The sequence below is a fragment of the Falco rusticolus genome, chromosome 3 (assembly GCF_015220075.1).
Source record: "Falco rusticolus isolate bFalRus1 chromosome 3, bFalRus1.pri, whole genome shotgun sequence".
Lineage (NCBI taxonomy): Eukaryota > Metazoa > Chordata > Aves > Falconiformes > Falconidae > Falco > Falco rusticolus.
Genome location: NC_051189.1, coordinates 28,456,882 through 28,482,468, shown reverse-complemented (window position 1 = coordinate 28,482,468; position 25,587 = coordinate 28,456,882). Strand labels below are relative to the sequence as shown.

The 25,587-nt window shown below is 35.9% G+C and overlaps 1 protein-coding gene across 1 annotated transcript in view; it reads left to right on the top strand.

Annotated features, from left to right (window-relative positions):
* VPS13B (vacuolar protein sorting 13 homolog B) overlaps window positions 1–25,587 on the top strand; it is a 476,916-nt gene that overhangs the window by 107,125 nt on the left and 344,204 nt on the right.

The window sequence follows — 25,587 nt, the reverse complement described above, 5'->3', positions numbered from 1 at the left end:
TTGAAATAACCGCTTTAAGTGATTAGTTTTTCATTCTTTCCCAAAAGTCCCTGATTCTCTTAATTTCTTTATTCTGTGGGGATCACCTAAGGATGAGATTGTGAGGTTTTTTTGTTTGGTTGGTTGGGTTGTTTTTTTCCAAATACTGGTATTTCTGAAGGCTGGAGAAATGTGAAAATATAGTCATTTGATGATTTCTGATGGTCTTAGGGTTTGCACAGTTCCAGACTTAACATGTTCCATCATTTAAGATGTTTCAATCCTTCGGGTCAATGAACTGTGATACCCCATGCTAACAATCTATCTATGGAATAGAAATCTGGAGCACACATTTTAAGTACTTAACATACAGTAAATGAACAGTATAGTACACTTATTTTGATCTTCTCTTTTTTGTTGCTTTTAATTTGACTTGGTAAATTTTATACCTCTATAGCAGTACTTAGCATTAACTAGCTGAAGGCAGCTTTCAGTGCAATGCTATGAAATGATTGCTGTCAACCCCTTTCTCCCTTTGTTCTGATTCTTGTCTTGGTTGATTCTGTAAGTCTACTACCTTTTGTTGGAATACCTTTGTGTAAAATACAGTATTGTGCCTTCTTGAAAATTATCCTTGTACTTAGTCAGTTTCTGTATACTTTAACAGTAATGTGTGTGTCTAAGCTTCTAAAAAAACCTGACTATAATTGCAGAGAAACTGGAATTTCAGTGTATTAGGTTTTTTCTTTTTATTAAAGTAACTGTGAGGATAATGTAGTCAATAAGGGACTTTTCAGTAAATAAGGCACATTTGTTAATCACTGATATTCTTTTACTGACAATTCAGATTATTTTCTACCACATAAAAGAATAGCTGATGAATATTCCTTGGGAGTACATGATTTGCATTCTTGCCTGCCATTGCATGCCCCCATGTTCTCTGGGCTTGTGAAGATCAGCTTTTGGGCTGATGGGCACCTGTGCTGGGCCTGAGAGTAGCCCAGCAGGGTATTATTTGGGCTTCTCCTCCTGCCATTGGGTCTCTGAGTGTCTTTGCAGGTTTACAGATGAGCTTTTATTGTATAACCTAACATCTCATGGAAATAACAGCCTTTTTGTGAATAGCATCGTGTTTTCCATCTGATCACAGCTCATTTTTAGCTATTCACAGAAGCAGTACAAAAGTACTTCAAGAAATAGCTTTTCATCCTTGTGGTATTGTAGATTAACTGTTTCTTTGATCAGTTTTGTACAAATAATGCAACTATAAACATATTTGCTTTATTTTCTTTTAGAGCTCTTTCCCTTTGTTCCTTTTTTTTTTTTCCCTGATACTGTTTCTACAAAATTGTAGTGTTTTTGCAGGAAAAGATAATAATTCTATTAAAGATTCCATTATCTGCACTTTCTCCTGTTTCCCAGGGGTCTCTTTCTTGAAATTCATTGCTTTCGTTCTGCTGTTACAGGAATCATAAACTGTGTGTTTCATGAGTACTGTTGCCCAAATTATCTTCTACCTTTACATTTTCAAACTTCTAAAGCCGTCTTTCTAAATTATTAGAAATAATGCAGGACAAACAGCTATGTTTTATTTAGATTAATTTCTCCCTGTTAAAGAAATAAAAAAGCCCTGCCCAGACATGATGATATTCTCAAAACCAAACCAAAACAAAATAAAAGAAAGGGCTTATGTAGTTTATCTTCCTGTTTTTAATGATCTGCTGTTAATTGGAGAGCCTGCCTACAGTCTGGATCACAGGATTTTACACATTGTTGATAAAGAGTAGAACATCATGCTTTCTTGTTCTTTGTGAACAAACTGTGCCCTCCTATAGAAATGTTCCAGTTATGTGTTACCATTCCGGATCTGTTCTGCCAATTTTGGGAATATACTGAGACTTCAAATTTCACTTCTATAGTTTACTACTTGTACGTAGCTAGTCTCAAATGGGTTTACATAGCCTACATCTTTCTCAACTGCCTGTGTCTGTATTACCGCTTTTCTGTGTGGTGATTGAAGGGAGTTTCTGGGATGAAAAAGTTGTTGCTGACAACTTTGTGTCTTTATTGAGGCTTTGTGCCAGGTGATTTTTGTGAGTGATGTGCCTCCATAACATGTTCGTTCAGTCTTGGACTCAAGAGCGATACCATGAGCCTTTGTATCCTCTCAGCATAGATCTTTTTTAGCAGGAATTATGGTCCTGCTAAAAAATAGTTCTATGTTTTTTTTCCAACACAGTTATATTCTGTAGTTTTAAAACTGCATCACTGAAACTGTGCTTACAATATGAGCTGAGACATGCTATAGGGAAAGAACAGATGAATTAGGGGGAAAAAGAAAGAAAAAATGGAAAAGGAGGAAAAAAAGAGGATCAGCTAATAAAAAGGGAAGAGAGATGCAGGGGAAGACAAAGCATGGAGAAACTGGTAGAAAGAGCTGAAGTAGAAAAGCAGTAAAAGTTTAGAAAGCCAAAGTTTATTATTGAAGACAGGTACAAATGCATGGGTTGCAGGAGGAGAAGAGAACATCAGAGAGCACATGACTGTTGGCCCTTTGATGTGCTGTGAGTCTCACAAGGTATGAAGGCATCTTTGGCACTTGTCTGCTGGGTAATTGCTGATAGACTTTCTCGGGCTGTAGTTTAAAAAGGGAGCTCTGCGCTGTCTGTTTCCACAAACACAGGAACAGAATTTATAGCTAGTATCTGCGGTTCTGTCCTACAGTTTCATTCAGAACTTGCTTCAAAAATAGTTCAGTCTGAAGGTGGTGTAGGGATTCAGAACAAACTCTCAAGCTGTTTCCTGTACAAATTCTTGTTGGGAATAGATTGATGGAATACTAGGAAGGGAAAATTGCTTGAAGATAAATACTCTTAGGTCCCCCATCTATCTTCCTCCCCCTGCTCTCCAGAAACCTTTTTCTCTTAGGAGAAAAACACTTTCCTCAAATATTTTGTAGTTTGTTGGTTATTAGACTTTCTGTCTTTATCAGATAGTCTCAGAGTTTCTCTTTTGATTAACAGGTCTGAAGGTAAGCTATCTGAAAAAGTAAGTTTTGAAGTCTCAAAAGCAAGTTGTGTGTGTTTGGTTTCTGGCAGAATTTAAGAATTAAGTGCCTGTACTACTTAAAATATATATTTGTTATACATATTAGTGAGGTCTGTTATCTTAAAACAACCAGTAAAATATGTGTGTGGTACTGTGACTAGCTGATTGAGCTCAGAACTGGTGGAGGACAGGTAAAATGAGTGTTTCAAGAAGGATAAATGTTTTTTACACTAGATATTTATTGTAAATTGGTTTATTGTGCCATTCTTAGTTTAAGACTATTTAATTCTGCTAAGAACACTTTTTTTAATTAGAACTGATTTGGAATTCTAAGATACAGGTAGTGGCTTAATGAGATTTTTGAAAGCACCTAACTCCCTTGGTTGCTGTGATACCTTAGCACTTTTCTAATCCATAGTTCTAAATGCCTACTTGGTGAAGGTTCTTTTCAAATGTCAGCTGGTATTTTTAGGCTTCAGAGAAGTCAAAACAATTAAAACATGCGAGATAAATATAAACAATGAAACTTATTGCTTGAATGAACAGGCTTTACCATAACAAGTACTGGAAAGATTCATACTAGCGCAAATAGGAGTTTGTGTTTTGGTTTTATTCTGTAATCCTTTTGGTTGACAAGCACAACAATATGTTACATGTCAGTTAAATAATATGGTGGTTCTTATGATAGCACATGCTTGTGAAATATTCCAATTTTGCATTTCATCCACTACAAATGTGGAAACAAACATGAAACTGAAATGTATCATGCCTTCTACGTTTTTGCAAGTAGATGTATTGATGTTAATCAAATTCTTTTACAATTATTTTTTTTTTCAAAATTATTTTTTTTTACAAAAATAAGTGTACAAAATACCCAAATTTTAGGAAAATACTGACAGTTAAGATCTTTCAGAGGTTGAGCAATATTAATCTTAGGAGTGATTTTACTGTGTTGTTTTTCATTATTTGTTAGTAGGTACCTGAAGCACTTGGTTTCTAACCATTTCAGCCTGCCAAGAAAACATACACAGTCACACATGGCTTTAGTTTACTCTGGAAAACTGGAACTTGCTACCACTTTTTCCTTGTCCTATTCAGGTAGTTCATTATTTTGTTGACAGTTCGGTTCCATTAATCTGTTTTTTTTTTTTTTTTTTTTTTTTTAAATTGCTTGCAGACCTTACATTTCTCTATTGAAGGTGATCAAATAGGCATTTGAATCCCTCATGTAAATGATGTCTTAAAGTTAAAATAAAATCTACTTTCCAGAAAGTAACTGTAAAACTATTTTATGCAAGATTTCATGTGGGATACCTTAATGGTTGAATAATAAATTTTACCTCATAAAAATGAAATTCAATAATACAGTAGCTTTCTCAGCGCAGTAGCATCTGGTTGAATCTCATGAGAGCCAATATTTTCCAACTCATTAGGATCATGTCGTTCTGTATGTCGTCAACATTGACTTAGCCAAGCTACCTTTACTTACTTAACCGCCAAACTATTAAATAGGTCTCTTGTGGAGTGAAGTCAAATATTCCTCTTATTTTGCTTTTGCCTTGGAAGAAGAGAAGAAAATGTACATACTGGAACATTTAAACATCTGGTCTAAACCACATCAGGGTAACACTGAGGCAAGTAACAGGATTCAGTATTCTTCCCAGGTGTACATATAAAAAAGGGTTGTGGAGCTGCTGCATAGTTCTTTTAACCACTTAGGAAAAAGACTGAAATAAGTGACTTGCTTTTCTAATACCCCTGTTCTGAGAACTACTTTTTTCCTCTTTACCTGCTCCCCTGCCACCAAACCCCAAAACCCAGCAAAAGCCCAACATTTCGAAGTTTAGTGGTAATCCAGGTTGTTAAGCTCTGTCACTTGCTTGCAACATACTGACATTTAATCTTTGTTCGTTCCACATAATGTGGCCAGTTTTTGCATTCATTTTGAGGACTATGACACCAAGTTTATGTTCAAAATCAAAGTGTTAAGAGTGTATTCTCTTAAGTAATTGCTTGGGAGTGGCAGGACACAGCTGCATGAAACTTGCATAGTGTAAGCATTTTACTGTCTCGCATGGGTGATGGTACCCACATGTGTCTTTGTCCTTCCTGTAGGCTTCTAAATGCAATGTGTAAATAGTGTTATTTTTATATGTTATACATTTCTGTGAAACTGTGGTAGTTTATCAACTCTAATTTCGGTTGGAAACAGAATGTGGATAAGCAACCTAAGCACAACTGGTTCTTTATCTTAATTATTTGAGCTTAATATAGTTGTGTATAATCTGTATTTGCTCTTACTGTAGACACTTTCAGTGATACTCTTCAGTCATGAACTGACTGACTATGAACATGGGATAGGTGGGATATTTTATCACTTTAATATGTCATCAGTGGGGTTCAGCTTGTTGAGTATCTCCTTAATAAATGCTCTGTCCAAAGCAATGATTCTGTAGTGGCCCAAAATGAGGAACTAACATGCATGTAAACCAGTAATTATAGTTGCCTTTTTATTTTTTCTGGTTTAATTAATATACATTAATAAGCTTTGAAAATGAAAAATACAGCATTCTGGTGAAAGAATGGTGGTAGGCATACTTAAGGCATTTGTACAAGCTTAACTCTCATTTGTAATGTTGTCCTAAAGAATCTCGTGTACTTAAAAATACACTTGAGGCTTTTTAAATGTCTGTTGTGGTGAAAGTGAATGTATACATAGTGTCAACAGCACAGGCAAGGAGGGAAAAAAAAGCTAAAAAAAAAAGAATAGATTGTGAAAGGAATACATGTATACATGAAATTGATAGATACACATAAATTTATATGAGATTTTTAAGTTGAATTGTGTTTCAGCATTGCAGGAGAGCTCATTTCAGCATGTATGTTGAAATTAACAGCAAACTCTTGTTGGGTATGTTGGTGGGCTACCAAAACCAAGACACCTAAGCATAGAGCTATAAATAGTGCCCTTCCTCCAGAGTCTGTAGTTTATTTGCACAAATAGCAATGGAAGCTGTGACTAAGAGCACCTGTTTTATTTGTTCAGCTGTTAACTTTATGTTATTTCTTGTTCTATTAAGAAAGGTGTGTTTGGACAGCAGGGAGGTAGGCTGCCTTTTTGCTTTGTTCTAGCTGCCATGGTACTGCATCAGGTGAAAAAAATCTACAGGGAGGTTGAGGTGGTGGCTTCTTTTCGAAGAGTAATAGAGCACATTGAGACTAAGCTACTGGTATTCAGTGTTAGGATGAGAAGACTGGGAAGAACCTAGGTCATGAATTTGCTGCATAATAGGAGCTGGGCAATTTCTGAGAAGAGCTGAGAGCAGACACAAAAGAAAGCTTCAGAGATAACAGAAGGAAATGTTCTTTTTTTGGGGAGAACCCAGAGAAGTTGGTCAAATTTTTAGTGAACCAGGAAGCCCTCAGTGGTTGCTGAAAATAAGAATAAAGCATGAATCAGAAGGCCTTGGTCTGGGTTTTTTTGTGTCTGATTTAATAAAAAGGTGCATGCAGAGGTCCTGCAGCAGAAGTATTGACCCCAGTCACGCTACCGTTTGCTGAAGAAGTGCTTTTCAGAAGAGCAAAAGGGAAGTGTTTCTTTGCCCCTGGCAAAAAATAATAGGGTCACCAGAAAAACCAAGTTGGAAGGGACTGCAAGAAGTCTCTAGTTCAATCTTCTGCTACAGTCACAGTCAGTTATGGGATCAGATGGAGTTTCTTAGGGCTTTATTCAGTCAGGCCTTGAAAATCTCCAAGGGTAAGAATGGCCTAACTCCGTGCAACCTCTAACTGCTTGACTGTTCTCATAGTGAGAAAGCTTCTCCTCCTATCCAGGCAGAACCTTTCTTGTTTCAATATATGACCATTGTCTCTTATCCTCCTACTGTGCACCACTGTGAAAAGCCTGGTTCAGTCTTCACCACAACCTTCTCGTACATACTGGAAGGCAGCTAATGAGTCAAATGTAATACGGTTGTTTTTCACCTTTTCAAACATTAAAGCAAAATTGTAACTGAGGAGTCTTAGTGGTGAAACTTGGTGATGGTGCCTCTGGAATCTGTTTTGTGTTCTAATTCTCATGCGAACTAGATTTAACCTGAGCTTTGATGCTATCGGTGCATACAAGCTCAGTCACACTGTTGTCTGATTAATAACTATGCTAATGTATGACATTGAATGCTTCCAGCTCAGATGGTCACTCTGTGGTAGTTTGAAAATTATGGAAATTTCAGAAGTTGGTATCTCTTTTTTTCTCTTTTAGATTAGAGCCCTGCTTTGTAGGAGATAAGATCAATTTATATAGGGAGATATTCTGAGAAAGAAATGGGCAGGTGATACAACACAAACAAATGATCAATAATTTTTGTTTAATAATTGTATGTTTTCTGATTATGGCTTCATGGGACCTCCTTTCATATTAAAATGTAAACAAAGCTGTTGTAGGCTGCTAAAACTGCCTGTTAAAGGGTTTTGCTCACATTTCATTTCACAGGCTTCAGTAGTTGCTATTTAAAAACCTTTCGTGTGTGCTATCACGTTCTGTAGTGCTGTTTCAGTATGCCAGTGTTGGAGTGAATGTAAAACAAACAGATAACCCCCTCGCAATAAACAAATAATAGCAGATCCTTAATTTAGATTGTAAAACTGAGGTATAATATTTTCATACACACAGTCCTTCCCCTTTCTAATGGTTCTGTACTGTTCAGGTAAATGCCATGTATGTGCATTAAAATGTCAGCTATGAATTTCAGTATCCAGTTACAGTTCAGTATAAGAACCCCTTTCTATGCCATTCATCTCTTCAAACAGCGTACATGTCTTCCATTTTCTAGTCTGTTTGGGCAAATAAAAGCGTTGTAAGTTCTCTGTGGACATGGTTGAAAAATGTGTGTACGTGGGTCTTCCCCATTTATGTCATCAGCAAGTGCCAAGAATTGTAAGCATTACAAAATAGCACAAAGATAGTGACTAGATTAGGTATTTATTCCTTCTCCAAATTATCGTAGATCCAGAAGAGAAATTTCTAGGTAAGTTTTCCCATACAGATTGTTACAGTCTCATTGGATATCTTTTCTTGGAATAAGAAAACCCACTGTCCTCAGGTTTATGCATGTGGGGGAAAAAAAAACAAGGTGAGATAAGTTTGTGTTTGTATCTCTGTTTTGCATTTTGTTTGGTCTGAACAAAATAGTTTGTTCATTTGGTAATGCTGTGCAGGTCAGCAGTTTTGTTTGAATAACAGAGCACCGGGTGATTCTTCCCGGCGCCCCGCCCCCCCCCCCCCCCCCCCCCCCCCCGTCATAGGGTTAAACTTAAAAATGCTTTGTGATCCTGAAACAACTTGGAACACTTAAAAGAACACCTTATAGCGTAGCTTTCTCTTTGTTATTCAGAGTGGGAAATTTTGCAGTTTGCAAAGTCTAATTAAAGATTCTTGATGAGGCAAGAAATATGAGCAAGGAAATTTTGAATGTAATAGCCTATTAAGGAACATGAATGAAATGAAAAAAATGTAGAGAACGTACAAAATTTAAGAAGTTGCTTGTAGTAAAAATGTTTTCTGTAGTAGTAGTCCTTACTTTAGGAAAAACCCAAGTCATAATCAGAAGTAGATACGCTTAAGAATAAGCACTTGTATAAACTATTAAACATGGTAGAAACATGTTTTCTGTTTGCAAATGTAATATTGAAGGCTGACCTTGAGTAGTGAGCTTATGTAATGTCATCTTGAACAAGAAAAAGTTGCGTTAAGTTGAAATCACATCACAGGTTACAAACAGTTGGACTGCTGCTTAAAACTTATTTTACAGTGCCTATCATACTAATAGTTTACAAAATACAGTATGCTCTAAAATTACCTTTACGTAATGAACTCCAGTGACTGACATGGAAAATTAATTTCCATTTGTGGGGGCATTTTGGCTCTTGTGACAAGATGATAAATGCCAATGGTATTCTTGCCACAGAAGGATACCAGAGTATTATGTACTGCAATAGCAATTGCTAGTCTGGTGCGCCACATGATTTGTTATTATTTTAAATCAGGCTTTTTAGAAAGCCACATATGTTGTCATTATTTTAAACCTAGAGATTATAGATCCAAATCCCAGTTTGTAATTACACAGATCGTCAAGGAAAAGATACTGTTTTCCAGGAATATATCTTGTGGCAGAGTTGTTAAGCTGTTGAAGTGCAGACTGTATGAGCAGTTGTCATTGCAACCCTTGTAGTAAAGAATGTTTTTCTGACGTGTCTACTCCACCTCATAGTCATAGAATGAAATTAATGCAAGGTACATGTAATAAGGTAATGGTAAGGATAGAATGTGTATCTTTACTGGAAAATAGTAACCTGCAATTAGAGCAGTGTTTTGACCATGACTTTTTTAGGACAGTATATACCTCTAAAGGTGGGCTGTTCTTCTGGAGAAAAATTCTACCAATAGTAGAAATACACAGTAACATAAAAAGATAGTAACAATAAGGCGAAGTCAGTGACAGGTTCTCAGGAAACTAGTAAGCAAGAAAATTTTTCAATTTACATTTTACAGTTTTGATTTTGCTTATGGAGGGGAATTAGAGAGGGATAAATGAAGAAAATCAGGTGTTCTGTTACAGTATTATTTAATGGTATCCAGTGTATGTCCCTTCTGTTTGTGTGAAGCATAACAGGAAAATTAAATATGGCACAGCACATGTAACTGCTTTGATCTTGCTTTGAAGTGTTGTACTATTGTACAGAAGTGTTCCTTACTTGGCAGTGTTGTTGTAGATTTTTTTTTAATAGAGATACATATCACACTATGTGATATGTTAATTAAAAGGTCAAATTCTAAGGAGATGTCAGAGTTCTGTGTATAACCACAGCTCCTGAATTTTGGGAGCTTTGTCTTTCATAAAATAAGAGCTCCTGCATCTGCTTAACATCCTCCAAAACATACTTTGGAACAAGGGCTGCTGTTGATTCAGAGAAAGTAATCAGAGCTATTTCTAGAAACACCTTGTGTGTTTTAGTTTTTCATCTCACTTCCTGGCCGCCCCCCCCCCCCATTTGTTTGCTTTTTTTCGGGGGTGGGAGGGGTGGGGTGTCGTTGTTGTGAGGGCAACATGATTGATAAATCCAGATATTATGCCTTCTTATGCTGATTTCTCCTGACTTTACACCTTGGCTTTTCTACCCTGAGCTGCATCTCATCCATGATCTTTTCTTTCTTATACTGTTTTTATGTCAGATCCCAGGACATTTGACCCTTTTCTTCATTATTGGACTTCTTTGTTCTGATCTTTTTCCTTTCTCCTTTAGATTTGTCTCTTTTTCTGCTTTTCTTTAATAAATAGCATGAGATCTGATCAGTTGGGTATGGGGGTGTAAAGTTCTCCTGCATGGTAGCTTCAAATGGTTTTTTTTGTTTGTTTTCATGTTAAAGATGCTTTTTCTGAGCTGGGGATTTTTATAATTTTTTTCCCCTCTCCTCAGTTATTGCAGGGCATGGAGAGTGACTATGTACAAAATATAGGAATTAAGAAATGCAGCTTTCAGGCAGTGCTATAGAAATGTTTTAAATCTAGACTGATGCAAAAGTTTATTTTGAGGTATTACAGTAATTTTTCAAGTTTTCCAATTTAAGACATTGATGTGTCTTTTCTCAATCTCCTGTTGGAAGAGGAAAAGCTTCATTGCTCTAAGAGGCCTGATCTTGTTAAGAAACTACATGTAGTTCTTTTTCACATGAATTATCACCTTAGCAGGAGTCTCTGGTAGTCTGGCTCTACCTGTTTTCTGAGAGAAGTGAATACTGGATGATTCAGAGAAAGATGCAAGAATCCCAACATAATAGTAGCTAGTGATACATCCTTGCACCTCTGCAGAGGCTTTGAGTTTCCTTGTTATGTTAGATCTCTTTTTTTTATTTAGCTTGTGTGACATACCACAGCTGTTGACAGTAGTGGTTTTTTTTATAGCAACTGTTTTATTTTTGTATTAGCATTTTTCATTCTCGTATATATAATTTCAGATTTTTGATGTAGCCAAGTCATCTTAAACTAGATATGTTAGTAATTGGAATTACTGGAGATAAATGTGTAAAGAAAAGTAATAACAAATAAAAATACTAATAAACTAGTCGCATACTTTACTGCAAGCTGACCAAGAAGAGTTTCCTTGATGACATAAAGAGGTTTTAGGAGGTCAAGGAGTCCTTGAGGCTTCCATTTTCATCTGTCTTCCGCAATGTATTTTTTTATCACTTTACTGTCTCTTCAAAGACAATTTTTCCTGAAAAATCCCCTCTCTGCTATCTCTGTATCAATCTATTTAGTGTGAGCTAGTGGACTGTACTCAGAAGCTATCTGTTTTTTGTTTTCAGTTTAGATAGCAAAACCACACCCTCCAAATGTGGTAGTATCCCACTGCTTGATAGCTGGGTCCATTCAGCTTTCTGACGTTGTATTTACTGGTATGTTGGCTGTTGAAGGACTACGGTAAATGCTATTGCTCTTGTTTAACTTACATAACAACATATAATCTCAGAAGTCCAGACCCTAATTAAATCATGGGATGTGGAATTACACTTTTGTGTCGGGACCCTCAGTTCTGTTGCTGATGTGAAGAATATCAGCCATCCATCTGCAGTGAGCCTCAGCAAAAGTAGGAGTTAAAGGGCCTGGTTTAGTTCTTTGCTTGGTAAAAGAGAAGGTTTCAAACTTTCACACTTCCAAAAGATGACTAGAGTTTGGAATAAAATAAATGGTGTTTTTTTAGAGACACTTTGGACATCACATGACTGTTGTGATTTGCTGTCAGAGCTGAGTCCGCTTTGACCCAGTAGAAGGGAGACAAGTGGCGGCCCTACCTGCCAGAAGGGAGCAAAGGGTGGTCTTCTCTTCCATCCTTCCATCAAAAGGGTACCAAAGCAAAAAGTGATGGTTTTGGTGGTGGTTGTTTTTTTGCTTTGTTTTGTTTTTTTCTTTTTTTTTTGTTATGGTCTGTTACAAACCAAGGAATCAAGAACAGTGAGAACAATTTTTTTAATTATTGTTTTTTATTTTAAATAAAACAGTTGTACTGTGTTTCATGCTTCCCAGGATTTAAATGCAGTTTTCCTATGAGTGCTTGACAGTGAGTATTTGCTGTTTTGAGTGGTTATGACCGTGTGCTTAGTCTGCTCTTGGCAGTAAATGTCTGACTGGCAAGTTTAGAATTGTAGGGTATACAATGTAAAACACCTGTTAGATATCTATTATGCTTAATCTTTTTGCAGATTCTTTTAGAGTTCTACTTAGCTTCTAAAGAACATAGTGTCTGCGTGTATTCAACAGCTTTTCAAATGGTGTGAAATTGTGTTATGATGAAGACAATGTATAGTTCAGAAAGGTGAGCTGCAGTATTCTGGGCACGGTCTTAAGAAATTGCATCTAAAAATATACTGTTTGTGCCAGCAAACCAGATCACTTCAGAGACATTAGGAGTCCATAGATATTTGCTCTTTTTAAACTGGCTGTAAGCTTTAAAGCAAAGCTTTGAGGCACTGACATAACAGCATTTGCAGTTCTGTTGAAAGTTTATATGAATGCATCTTGCTATAGCTCTCATAGCTCCTGGTTTCATCAGTTAGGTCTGTATTCTGTCCGCTGTGCTTAGATGAGGTGGTTGTGATCACCAAAGTGCTAAGCACTTGATCTTCTGTCTTTCAAGAGAGCTTTTTATAAAACTTGCTTTGATGTGTACTTCATGTCCAGGCTACTTTCCCAGTGGGATCACTTTTATGCTGCTATCTATTCATATGTTGCAGTATCCCATATGTTATCAATGAAACACAGCTTGCCAGCAGATTTGTGCTTATCACCACGATAGTACCTCTACCAGAATTAAGAACAACTATTTCTTTAATTCATAAAATTTGCCTTCTGTAAATTTGCTGAAAGCCTTGAAAAGCTCTATTTACATGTAGAGAATATTCCCTTAAATACAGGGAAAAAACCTACATGAAAAAGGGAATAGTACTGGACCAAACTACTGTCATGATCTCAGTCTTCCCATCTGATGCCTTCCCAATTCATTTGCTACCTTCATTTGAATGATTTGCCTGAGTTTGAATATATACTTTTAGGAGAGTTTCTTCCTAACAATGTCAGTAAAGAGCTGTTCTAACTTAAAAACTGGAGAAGAATGTGGTCAATAGAAAAGAGCTGGTGATGAGTTTTAGGGCATTACAGTAAAGCACTAAGTCCACACATCTGGTTGTGAGATGAAATGAGATTCAGAGAATTCACTGGAAAATTTTTTTTTTCCTAATATTTGTGTATCAAGTAGTCAGTCAGATGCTGCATTTGGTATGGTAGCATGTGATGAGAAAATTGGGCTGCAGAAAAAGAAGCTGCAGAATTTATAATGGAATACCTTGAAGCACATGTACAAGTAAAATGGATGATTTTCTAGAGAACGAAATTTGTGCATTACCTTCCCTGTTATGTTCTGAAGCCAATCTAAGTTATGAAGTTTCTATAACATTGCCCAGTCTTTTCTGGAACTGTACAAATGCTTCCAGGGTGAACATGAGACTGTTCTATTGTGCCAGGTGGTTTTGTTCTTAATCTTTCAAAATGGCGTAAGTACCTGTATGTTAATTAGCTTTTTGGGAGATTTTCTTCAGTTTTCCCTTTCTTGTTTGCTGTAATGCAATGTTTTCTGTGTGTAGAGTAACAGTTTCTCTGTGTATCTATCACATTCCTTAATTTCCTTTGCAGTCTGCTCTTTCAGTGTTTTACTCTGTTGTTTGTATATAATTGAACATATTCTGAAGAGATGTTTATTTACTATGCATTGATAGAACATTAAAAGTTTCTACTGCAAAGAATGGAGAAACTTGAAGCTTTAATATGCCAACCTAATTATATGCCCTACTATTAACTATTTGGAATTCCAGTCCACACTTCATTTATGGAAGTATAAGCTTCTGATAGATCACAGAAATACTTAAGAAGTCAGTTTGAAAATTTTACAAAGAATAGCAAAAAAAAAATCGTTTTGAGGAGTAGGATATTGAAAAGACCCAATGGTGCCAAGAGGAGATCTGGGTTTCTAGGTTTCTTCTGCCTGAGCAAGGAGTGGCAAAGGGGGATCCAATGTGGACACCCAGCACCTGCAGAGGGGTCTGACTCACTCTTCCAGGGCAGCATCCGAGGAACTTCTTGTGTCATCCTGCTGTCACCTATCGCAAGCAGTCATCCCAGGGCAGATGAAAGACTCTCTTGGACCTAAGATTCTTGAATTTGATTACAGTGGTAGAAGAAAGGCTAAGAGATGAGTTTAAGGTGGCTGATGACTTACATGTGGGAATGAGTACTGGCTCCTCTCAAGCAGAGGTAGATGCTCCTTGAAACCATGATGAAATGGTGATTGTGTCAGATTTCTTCATGTGGTGATTTAAGATCTTGTATCAAAAATGTCAGAGTTGCAATTTGTTTATTAACTTTTCTGAAATTTGAGGAATAGTCTTTTAAGCAATTCTTCTCTAAGGCTCACCCTCCTTTTCCTATCCTGCGGTGTAACTTGCAGTTGTTACCCAAAATGATAGAAAAAATAATTGAGCAGATACAATAGGTAAAATAGGGCCATAAACTATAGTATAGCTGTCCTTAACCAACTCTGACTTTGCTTTCTTGCTGTTTTGAAACTTTTTTCATTAATAATACATTGTTTAATAAGTTGTAGTCAGTAGAGCTCTTTCTAGCATCTCATAATCTAAAGGGAAAAGATATGCCTTTCATTTCTGTAAAACTTGAATTTTCTTCTATACTTTGGAAGTCATGTTCTATTTCATTGAGATAGTACTAGTACAGAGACTTTGTTGTTGTTGTTAGTCAATTAGAAAATGACTTCTTAGTGTAGTTGTACTTAAAAACATAGTTCAGAGCCAGAGTACCCTTATGGGTGCTTCCCTGTCTTGGATACAGCTTACCAGGTGGAGCTCAGAAACTTGCTGGCCATGGTGTCAGTATGCTTTCTTCTTTTTGTAAGCCTTTGAATGATTATTTAAACTAAAGAGTGAAAATATTTATAATTTCTGTAATTTACTTTTACCTATATTAAATAAACGTATACCCCTTCGGTTAAGTCTTTTTATTCAGGTGGGGAATATCTTTTCATTCTTTTGTCTTAGTTTTTGCTGATTTTAAGTGTACAAACAAAAAGAGCGTAATGCTGAGAAATGGCTCCATGGCTGTCCTACATGAGAATACTGCTGTACGTTGTTCTGACCTCCCAGAAGCCTCGAAGAACAGCTTGGCTTCTGAATGTTGTTCAAGTCATTATCTTGGCATTTGAAAAGCAACTGATTATCTTAGGGGTCATGTGGCCTTTGGAGCGGGAGGTGATACTTGTAGCAGAAATTACTTGCAAGCCTGGAAGAGTGCCTTGTAAGAGGCAAATCTACTGATATTTGAGTCAACTGCATCATGTATTCAAAATGAAAATTTTCTGTCTAGCAAATTGAGGTTTAATAAGTTCCAGTAGTCAAAACAAATTCCAGTAAAAGATGCTTTTTAATGTTGACTATAGTTAATGACTGCAGCAACTTACTGAGACTGCAGGTTTTTTTTGATAGATTAATGCTGCTTTCTAAATACAGGAGAGGAATCCTGTGGCATGTATTTTAAAAGAATTGAGAATGGATGATGACAAGGCTTCCTTCTTTTCCTTTTCATTCTGTGTTACTTGATGCTTCACAAATTATTTTCTGTTTGAAATGTTATTTCCCCAGATCCCTAACTGGACCCAGCTGATTTCTGAACTATCCTCTCAGTCAGGCTGTGCCTTTTTAATGCAGTTGACCCTTGTTAGCTTTTGGTGCTAACTGAAGTTCTGTGTTTTGCTATTGGTTTATATTTAATTTGTATCTTGTTGAGTATATGTTTTATTTATATGAGGCTTTTGTTAATTCTGTTGCATATTAACCTAATAGCTTTATCTTTAGTGAATGGTGATTGAAAAATGAAATGTTTCATCAGTATTAGGAGAATCCAGGCTTAGGCTTACAGTACCAAGTCATAGGAAAAGTTTGTGAAGCTTGTTGACTGTGCCATGTTATAGAAGTTGTCTCATCTTTTTCTTGCTTTACTTACTGTTTAAAGTACAAGGTATTAAATTCTGTTAGGATAAACTCCATTAACTGTTTGAAGTTAAGTAAGTGTAATACAGTTTCCTAGTGATTGCCACATCATTCATCAGTGTAACATTTAAAATCCAAAACCCCCCAAACCAACAAACATATTTTGTTTTATAGTGACTCAGTTATTTCAGATGTTACTGGAAACATTCTTTACCACCTTAGGAAGTTATCAAACAACTGTTGAATAATCATGTTTATATCTATTGCAGTAATTCAGAGTTATGTTGAAATTCTAGACCTTGGCAAGGATAAATCTCTATATTTAAGTGAAGATAGCCGGTTTTCATTGTGAGGCATTTGTATTTATCTATCTCAGAGTTTTTTTGTTTTGCACAATTTCTCGTTGGCACAGGAAACTTCCTGATAAAAAGGGGCAGAAAAAAAGTAAATAGAGAATTGTTTTGGCAGCATTCTGTTTGCTCAAGTTGTTTTGTGGAGGAGATGGCTTGGGTTTGTATAATTTCAAAGATTTCTAATACGGTTGTTCATACTTTTTCCTTGCTAGAAAAGTGAACGGGTTTATAGACTGCCATGTAATGTGGATAGAAGCCTTTTGACTTACCGGTTATCCATGCGGTTGAGTTTGAAATGAGATTGTTCTGGCACTAAACCTTTGATGTTGTGAAGGTGAAATAACAACTTCTTCACTTTCTGTCCTTGATGTGAGCAATCAACTTTATTAGCTTTGGAATCTAAATGTGTCAGATGAATTCCTTAAGCCTACTTTGAGTTGCCTGTGTTTTATCCTGCTTTTCACAGTACAACATAATGTTGTGCAGGGCTACTATTTTTATACCTTTAGTTCCACACCTGTTTCTTTGTTGGAAAAAAAAAAAAAAAAAGACTTCCAGAATATATAAGTACCACAGAGTTGTCCTGTAGATCATTCTCATCTGTGTTAAGAACTGTTTGATATTTCAGTTGTAGGACTCTGTTTCCCAACAAAAGTCATGTGACATCAGCAGTGAGGTGCAATAAGAGCTCTCTTAGGATTACTTTAAATAGAATGGAAGACTTTGGGTATATAAGGTTGTGTGGCCTTGAATGTGATTTTTATTTGATATATGAGCTGTGACATAGCTATTGCATGACTGAGATGTGCCTGTAAGCGATGTAGTGTACAGATGGGGTTTCTCTGAAACAAAGCCAGCGACTAAATCTGAATGTGCTTGTTTAAAGGGTAAAGAATACTTCATAAAACATATGGAAACATTTCTATGTTTTTTCATTAAATAGGCTTCTTACTCCTTACGCATTTTTTATGATTGTTCATACTAATGTGTCATTTACCTGTATCAAGACTGCCTGTGCATCAGTTTGGTTTAGTGACATTTGTATAATGTTATGAATATTTTATTTAAAAACACACTAAATAGCCTTTTCTGTTCCTTATTTCAGAACTTTTCATCATTTCAAAGGTGAAATATTCCTTTTCATAGAACTGTTGGGAAAAACCTTACCATCATGCATTGCAAAATATATGATTTGGGAAGAAAGTCAAATGATAGTAATAGGGCAGTTGCACAGTATGATTCGAATTACATTGTTGTTGGGATCCACTGAAATAAAATCCAGGATTATATACGTTTGAACAAGAAATATAGACCAAATTTATACAAAGAGGATTTCACTCCTGCACATTTGCAGCATCCATACTGAAGAATCATAGCAGCCCACAACTCAACAGGGACTTTCTGTGTCATGCTATGTCAATAGGAGAATTGAGAATCCAAAGCATCTGAGCTTCTTCTGAGCATATGTGATCTGTAATTACTTACAGGGATGTTGTGGAAGAAATACATGTTATTAATTTTTATGTCATTTTATGGGGAAAAAAATCAAATCCAAAATTTCTGAACACTAGTTGGTAATATTTTTATAGTCAGTTTATTTGCATGGATGCAAGGTAGAACCTGCAAATCCTAAGTTTGTCAGTCCTGCCTACACATTTGTCTCCTCATTTCCCTGATTCGAAATCCTTAGTTAGGCTCTAAGTGCTTTAAATTCGAAACATCCTTTAGTAATATGTGGTAGTATCTTATATTATGAATCAAAATTATAATTTTTTAACTTTGATGGCAAATCATATTAAATATCATGGCAAAGAGTGGGTTTAAACACTTAAATATGTTAATGTAGTAACGATTCAAAATCATTAATCTAGCACAACAGGGCCCTGATGCTTGAGGTCTCTAGGCAGTAGCTCCAAACAAATATTTACCTTTGCAAGGAAGGATATTAAATACATTAACCAGAAACAAAGCAGTGGTTTGTATTGTTTCTTTGTAATTATTGTATCACATTTGTAAGGATTCAATTTTGCTTCGTCCACCTTCAGGCCCGTGATCACAGTGTGTTTAAGCCACATTGGTTTTTAAACTATTTTTTCCAGTCTAATCATACCCCTAATGGAAGGCCTCAAGGGTTCAAGGAATAAATGTATAAAACTTGGGTCTAGTTCTTAAAGGCATAGCCTTTTTGAAACTTTGGGAACTGTTTAGTTTTGTATACACTATTGAGGTGTTTGAGAGCCAGATTTTGATTGTAGACATTTTCATAAGCTTGAGAGAGTTTTAATACCTCATCTGTATTGTCTTACAAAGAATGTGATTTCCTATTATTTTTTAGCTGCTGTAGGGTCATAATACTGTGTAAAGGGGTGGTCTTCCCTTCCACTCCTGACAGCAGCTTTCGCACACCTTCTGATGATCAGGCAGATATGTGAGCAATTAGTTCAGCTTGTAGATCTAGCTGGAAATTGTGCCTTCTGGGGGTTATTTTTCAGTATATTTAGTCATTTATCTGGCTTATAATGTGCCCACATGAGCACTAGAGTCAACGCAAGGCAGAGGGAATGATGGCATTTCCCCAAGGGAGAGTACCTCAGAGCTGAATGAATTTATAAGCTGGTCTTGGTATCATGCTCTAAAGCAATCTCAAGCTCTTCATTGTAATGCATCAGTTTCTTTTATTTTCTGAAAGATGCACGATCTTGCAGGTTAAGATTTTTGCATTCTTTGTGTGTTTAAAATAATTATTAATACCCACTTATTATTTGCACTGGACTTGCATAAATTGCATAGGTTTCTTGGTGCCTCAATCAGAAGGATGTCAAAATTGATGAAATTTTACATTCTGCTACTCTGTAACGTACTTGTGGCATTGTGCCAAAAATACTTTGTGCCTTACTCTTGAGAGGTAAAACAGCTGAAATATCTTTCAATAACATCCCTACCTTGAATATTTACAAAGCAGTTATCTGTAGTCAGTGTGTAGGTAGGATTTAGTTCCTCAATTTTGAAGTGGTGAGTAGTTTTGTGTAAAGCAAAGATGTCATTTCTTTTATATACTGCTACTATTTGGTGGTCAATTCAGAAGCTGACACTATGTAGCCAGTCTCATATGGTGGGATTTCTGCAGATAGGCTGCCATAAAAAAATTCAGCTGTTTTTTTCTGGCCCTAAAGTGGGGATGGGGTGGGTGGGAAATCACACTGAAAGGTTGTCGTCTTCCCTAGTTTGGAGATGTAAGACAGCAAATTTAGAGTAGGAATCAAGATAATAGAAATTTTTGATTATAGGAAAGGTATAGGTGAAGATTTTGTTTGCAAAGGGATCCTGCATCGGTAAAGAGTTGTGAAGCAAGCGTCTGTACAGCTGCATGGGTATGCTGTGCAAAGAAAATTACTATTTTTATTCAGAAGTATTTTGAGCATTAATATTATCCATGGTATAAAACTTATTACAGTTTTTTTCCTAAGACCTACCACACCTGGCCTGTAAATAATTCTTGTTAACAAGAAAAGACCTTCTCATGTAGTATCATTGGAACAAATATGAATTTATTCTGTTTGGAATTTGGGTTTTTTGGGGGTGGTAGGTGGGGTTAGTTTTGTTTGCTCCATGTAAATAGGTAAGGTGCAATCTCTCGGTCACTTATGCCCTAATTACAGGATTGATTTCAGTGTTTTGCTTTATTTGATATCTGTCAAAAAAATCTCTGTGCATCAGGCTGTATGGCTGTATTTTCTGCAGTTTCTTACTAAAATAAGTAAATATATTACCTCATCTCCTAATCAGCTGACTGTGCCACTGATGACCCAATATTCATGGTGTGATGCTGTCACTGTTGAAGCTCAGCCAGACTCCAGGGACCTCTCTGTAATACGCTGCTGTAGGCAATTCTTAGGGTGTAGAGCCAAATACCTTTTCCCCTTGGTTTCATTTCCACTTTCATTTCCTTTGGGATTTTTATTTGCTAAGGAAGGTTGGCCTTTCCTTCAGTTGCTTGAATTTGTAAATGGTCTACCTGGTTTGTCATCACTGGGTGCAACTGGAGCAAAAGGGAGTGTTTTCCTTTGTTTTCATCTTTCTTTCTTTATATTTCTCTTTGGTATGTCATGTGTTAGTATCAAAAATACACCTATACAAACATAGTAACTGATCAGCAACACAGATGAGATGTCTTTAGCTGGCATTTTTCTAAGATACTTACAATTACTTTTTTTGGTTTTCAAATTAGTTTATACAATTGCAGCAGAAATATTTTAGACTTCTGCCAATCTTTAGGGAATGTTTATGTGTGGCTGGAAAGCAGCTTAATGAATTACAAACCTGCTGTGTTCCTTTTTTTAAAGAGTACAGCAGATGCATTATCTGTATGGAAGTTGCTGGAGTCATTCTGAATGAGTAGGTTTCTAAAACTATCAGCAGCCTTCACTTCTAACACTAACAACTGTCTTCTGGAAAACCAAAATTTGATCACCAGCAAGATAATTCTTAATCTTTCTAATTAAAACATCTGGATATTTTTGGCTTTACCCTACAGCAATGACATACTTAGCAGAGGAAATGAAAAAAATACCCATTCCTTTTAGAAGAAGTAAGATCTCTGTCTTGTTTTCTTTTATTTTACACATTGTGTTTAGGTGTGTCCACATCAGTGTGGACATGTGAATGTTAAGTATTAGGATAGTACATTTATTTTAGCTTTGCCACCAGTGTTAGAAATATTTGCCTTTTTTTTTTTTTTTTTAATTTGGGTCACTGTTATGGGGTAAATTGACTTTCGCAAATCATGTTAATATAGTCTTCCGTTTCCTTGATTTCCTGTTGTAAATACTTTATGCCTTTTCTGTATTGTCTCCTATTGCAATGAAATACTTTGGGTTGGCAAGATAACAACACAGATCTTTCCACCTGTGAAAGTATTGGCACATGTGTAGTTTCCCATGATAGGATGAAGCCTGTTGAAAATTAATGTTTTTAACATCAGTTGCCATTTCATATAGCTGGTCTACACATTGCTTCTGTGTACTCTGTGAAAAGACTATTAGTTAACTGTTTCTTCTGGGAATTCATTTGAAACACATGTCTGATTATTAATTAAGCATTCTGGTGGGTGTGTTGAAAATTTTTTTTCCTGTATTTATTGAGATTGTCTGAGGTCTTGGGAACTACACTGTCATATGTTGTGTAACCACTACAAGAAGTAGCTAATACATTGTGATCTGAATGGTGGAGCTTGACATTAGAATATTTTATTTATTCTATCATATAACTGAACTTAAAGAGGAATTTGTTCTTTCTCCCCTGCTTATATGCAAGTTCTTCAAAGCACGGATGTAGTTTGAAAAGTTTCGTTATTATTCTCCATTTGCTGCATAGGAGCTTCTTAGCACTGCAAAACTGATTTCCACTCCCATATGTGAAACTTCTGAATTTGTTGTAGCAGCATAATGAAAACTCCTGAAAGATGATGCAAGGTAAAGCTTAATTTAACCTATCTTGTAGTGTGATCTTCAGGGAGAATGTCACTTAGCTCTACTTGCCTATTACTAATTCTTCAGTGACTGCTCACAGATTATATCCTGTTTATCCAGAAGAAAGAATAAAGTTCTTCACAGTGAAGGGTTTAATAGTTGAGCTGAATCTGCCATGGTGAGAAGAACCACAAGCTTGCCTCTGGAAGTAATAATTACAAATGAGCAACAATACCACTGTTAAGAGACACAGTAATTTTAGTTTTATTCCATAAGCTATTACCCTCAGAGCTAAGTTAACATGAGAATTAACTTGAGTATGGATAACCCAGTCAGAGGCTGTAGGGTAGAATTTGATCCTCTTCAAAAGTCAGCATAAAGAAAAGCAATATTCACAGCAATTCATAATTAGCATTTTTGCATGGACCCCTTAGCTCTAACTTCTGCAATGCTAGCATATGTGGATGTGGATTCAAGATACGTTAAATTTTTGTTTGTGTGTGGGGAAGGAGTCTGGTAAGAAGTAGTGTACTGTTGTGTGTGCTTGTTTCTTTCTGGGAGGTGATTGGAGACTATTGAGATCAAAGGCAGGCAGCAGGAATAGTTAATGTGAGGTATGTGGAAATGCATGGTAATGAAGATTCAGTATTGATTTTTTTGTTTTTAGGTTCTGTACATTTCTTTTCAGAGGAAGACTTATGGCTCACATTGTTAGAATATAGTGTTCTAGACATGAATGCCATCTTTCCACAACTATAGCATATGCTTGTGCCCATAGGACAAAATTAAGGCAAATGAAATAATAAATAACTATAAGGATGCTTATTATGTTCCAGTTTTTCTGTGTTATAAAAGGAGGCGATCTTTTTTGAGTGTGACATGCTAAATATTGAATTAATTTCCAAAGGAATGTCTGCTTTTCATTTTTAAGATGGTACTGTATTTAATGCATTCTAGACATGTGAAAATGATTATGGAAATGAGCGTATGTGATCTGAGCTTCACTGTCACTTTGGTGTGCAGCGGAACTTGTGTTAAAGACCACGTTATCCAACACTTCTGCTAATAAGGACAGTTTTCTGTTAAGCACAATAATTATCTCATTTTATTTTTCTTCAGGACACTTCTGTTTTAAGATACACAGAAATTATAGTCTCAGCATTGGAAGTTGCATTGAGAGTTCCACTATTTACTTTCAAATGTTTTTATCTGAAAAAAGTGGTTTGTGTGAAAATATGTTCTGTTAATGGGAAGGTCCCGTATGTTCATTAGGTGTTTTCCCAAATAGACAATAAAATGTTTCTAAGTAGCAAACAGAAGACTGTAGCTCTTCTAATTTGGGGTGGTAGAAGGTCTGTTGCCATTTGCCTTTCCTCCTACAGATTTGTTTTGATGCTATTTCATGACTATTGTCTCAAATATCAATCTCCTCACTCTACTAATGAAATGTCTATAACTAGCAAGATTGTGGCTTGATAGTCCCTGGGGAGGAATAGCGGTGGCTTCTTGCAGTAAAGCTATGTAAAAATGACCTGAACTATTGACCATCTCTGTTTACTGTTAACTAGTTATTGTAACTGGAAAAGTTTATTCGTTAACATTGCTTAATCATAAATTAACTTGTTAAAATACAGTGTGTGAAGAACTTCATTTGGAAAGCTTGAAGGACTTAGGAGAACTGAATTTTTAGATTGAGACAGCAGCTAGTTGGACCACTAGAAAGAAATTAATTTTCACTTGTGAGTGCTCTGTCTTAAATTCTGAGAAAAAACCCTATGTTTTCATAGATTTATTGATGTAAATAGGGTAATGTGCAATTCATTATTATATAATGGAGGCAGGTAGTCCTCTTTAAGGATTTATTTTAGCTAGGCTTTAAACATAGATTTATAATTAGTATGCAAATACTTAAAAATGCTGAAGACGTAAATGGGTTTTGAAGATTCATTATCTGCTTTGTTCTTCGAGACTTTGGAAGAGTAGAGGACAGTGTTCTATTTTGGTAAATAAGCCACATAATTGCTTTGTTGAAGAAATTATGCATAAAGACTGGAGTTAAAGCTTGAAAAATCTACTGCACCAAAATATGTGCCGGGAGAATTTTTTTCTGTTGAACTGTAAAGAAAGCATTACATTAAATCCACATTTCATGGACATGTTATGGAAGGAAACTACTTATCAATGCACATCTTAGACAAGTAGGTAGTATGCAAATACTTCAGCCTGTTTTCCTCACAGTAATCTTTTCCCCAGATCTTTGAATAAGGAACATAAAAATGAAATTCTAATTTTATGGGGGAACAAAAAGGAACAGGCATTTTATTTATTGAGTTATTTTGCCTTAAATAGTATTATAAAATACAGAAGAGTGGTAGTTGCTTACCAATTTAATTACCAGTAGATGTAAGAGATAAAATTTACTACAGAAAAAAGTAAAATCTCAAAGATGAAGCAGTTGTGTAGTTTCCAAGCATGTAATACAGGACACATTTTAAAAACATAAGAAATGGTTTAATTTCATTAACTGTGGTCTAATATGTTGTGCATCCCACTCTTGGTAAACCACATCGGCATTTACTGGCTATTGCTTCAAAGCACTACTGTTTTTCATCCCTTTTCATTGGCCAAATGTGTCATAAGAGCATTAGCTGAAGTCTGGAAAACAGTTCTCATGGATTTTGCTTTAATGATAAATCTAACATATAGTGCACTTGCTGATAAAATCAAGTGAATGGAATTTCCAAAATCTTGACTTAATGTCTTTTAAGTATGAAGCAATAATGTTTTTATGAAGTAGCTTTTAAATGGCATTTGGTGAAGTGGAGAGCAGCTGGATTAGAAGGGTCTGTTTCTAACTGCAATCAGCAATGATCATAGTATCGTATTACAGTCACCCTATAAAAAAGCTTGTATTTTAAGAAAAATGGGGAAAAAAAGTGGAGGTAGGAATGGAGAGAGAAGTAAGCATGGTCTGTGTGATGCCCAAAGGGGTCTGGAATTGGTTACAGTTTGATAGTGTTGCTTCAGCTGTTTGGGCAACAGTGTAGCTCTCAATATAGGAAGTTCTTTATCAGTTTAGGCTTTATCAGGTTTTTAAAATGTTGTGGAGATACAGTCAATATGCTTTTTAAGATGTTGGGTAGCTTTTTAATTGTGATGTTTACCAGGATAAGATTGAACTAGAATAAAGACTGAAATTACAGAACGTTTCGCGGTTCTTCCCTCCATTTCTCAGTGCTGCAAAAAAAATTTTTTTTACTACTTTTGCATTTGCATCCATTTGTATAAATGAATTTATTGCTGCATATCCCACCTTGGTTTTGTCTCTTTTTCAGTTGATAGGCTCTTTGAACGGGGACAGTATTTTTTCTTGCTTCTTACAGAACGTTAAGTATGTTGGTGATGGTATGTTCTAAAATTTAAAACTCACTGTTGAGACTCAAACTCAAACTTTAGTTTAGGACACCTTTGTATCCTTCCAGGAATTGTTTATGGATTCTCTTGTTCAATACGGTATATTGATTGATTAACTTAACTTAACTGCAAGCCAAGCCTTTTTTTTTTTTTTTTTTTTTTTTTTTTTAGTTATTTCAGCAGTAGCTTGTAGTTTTTCTGCAGTAAGCAAGATGTA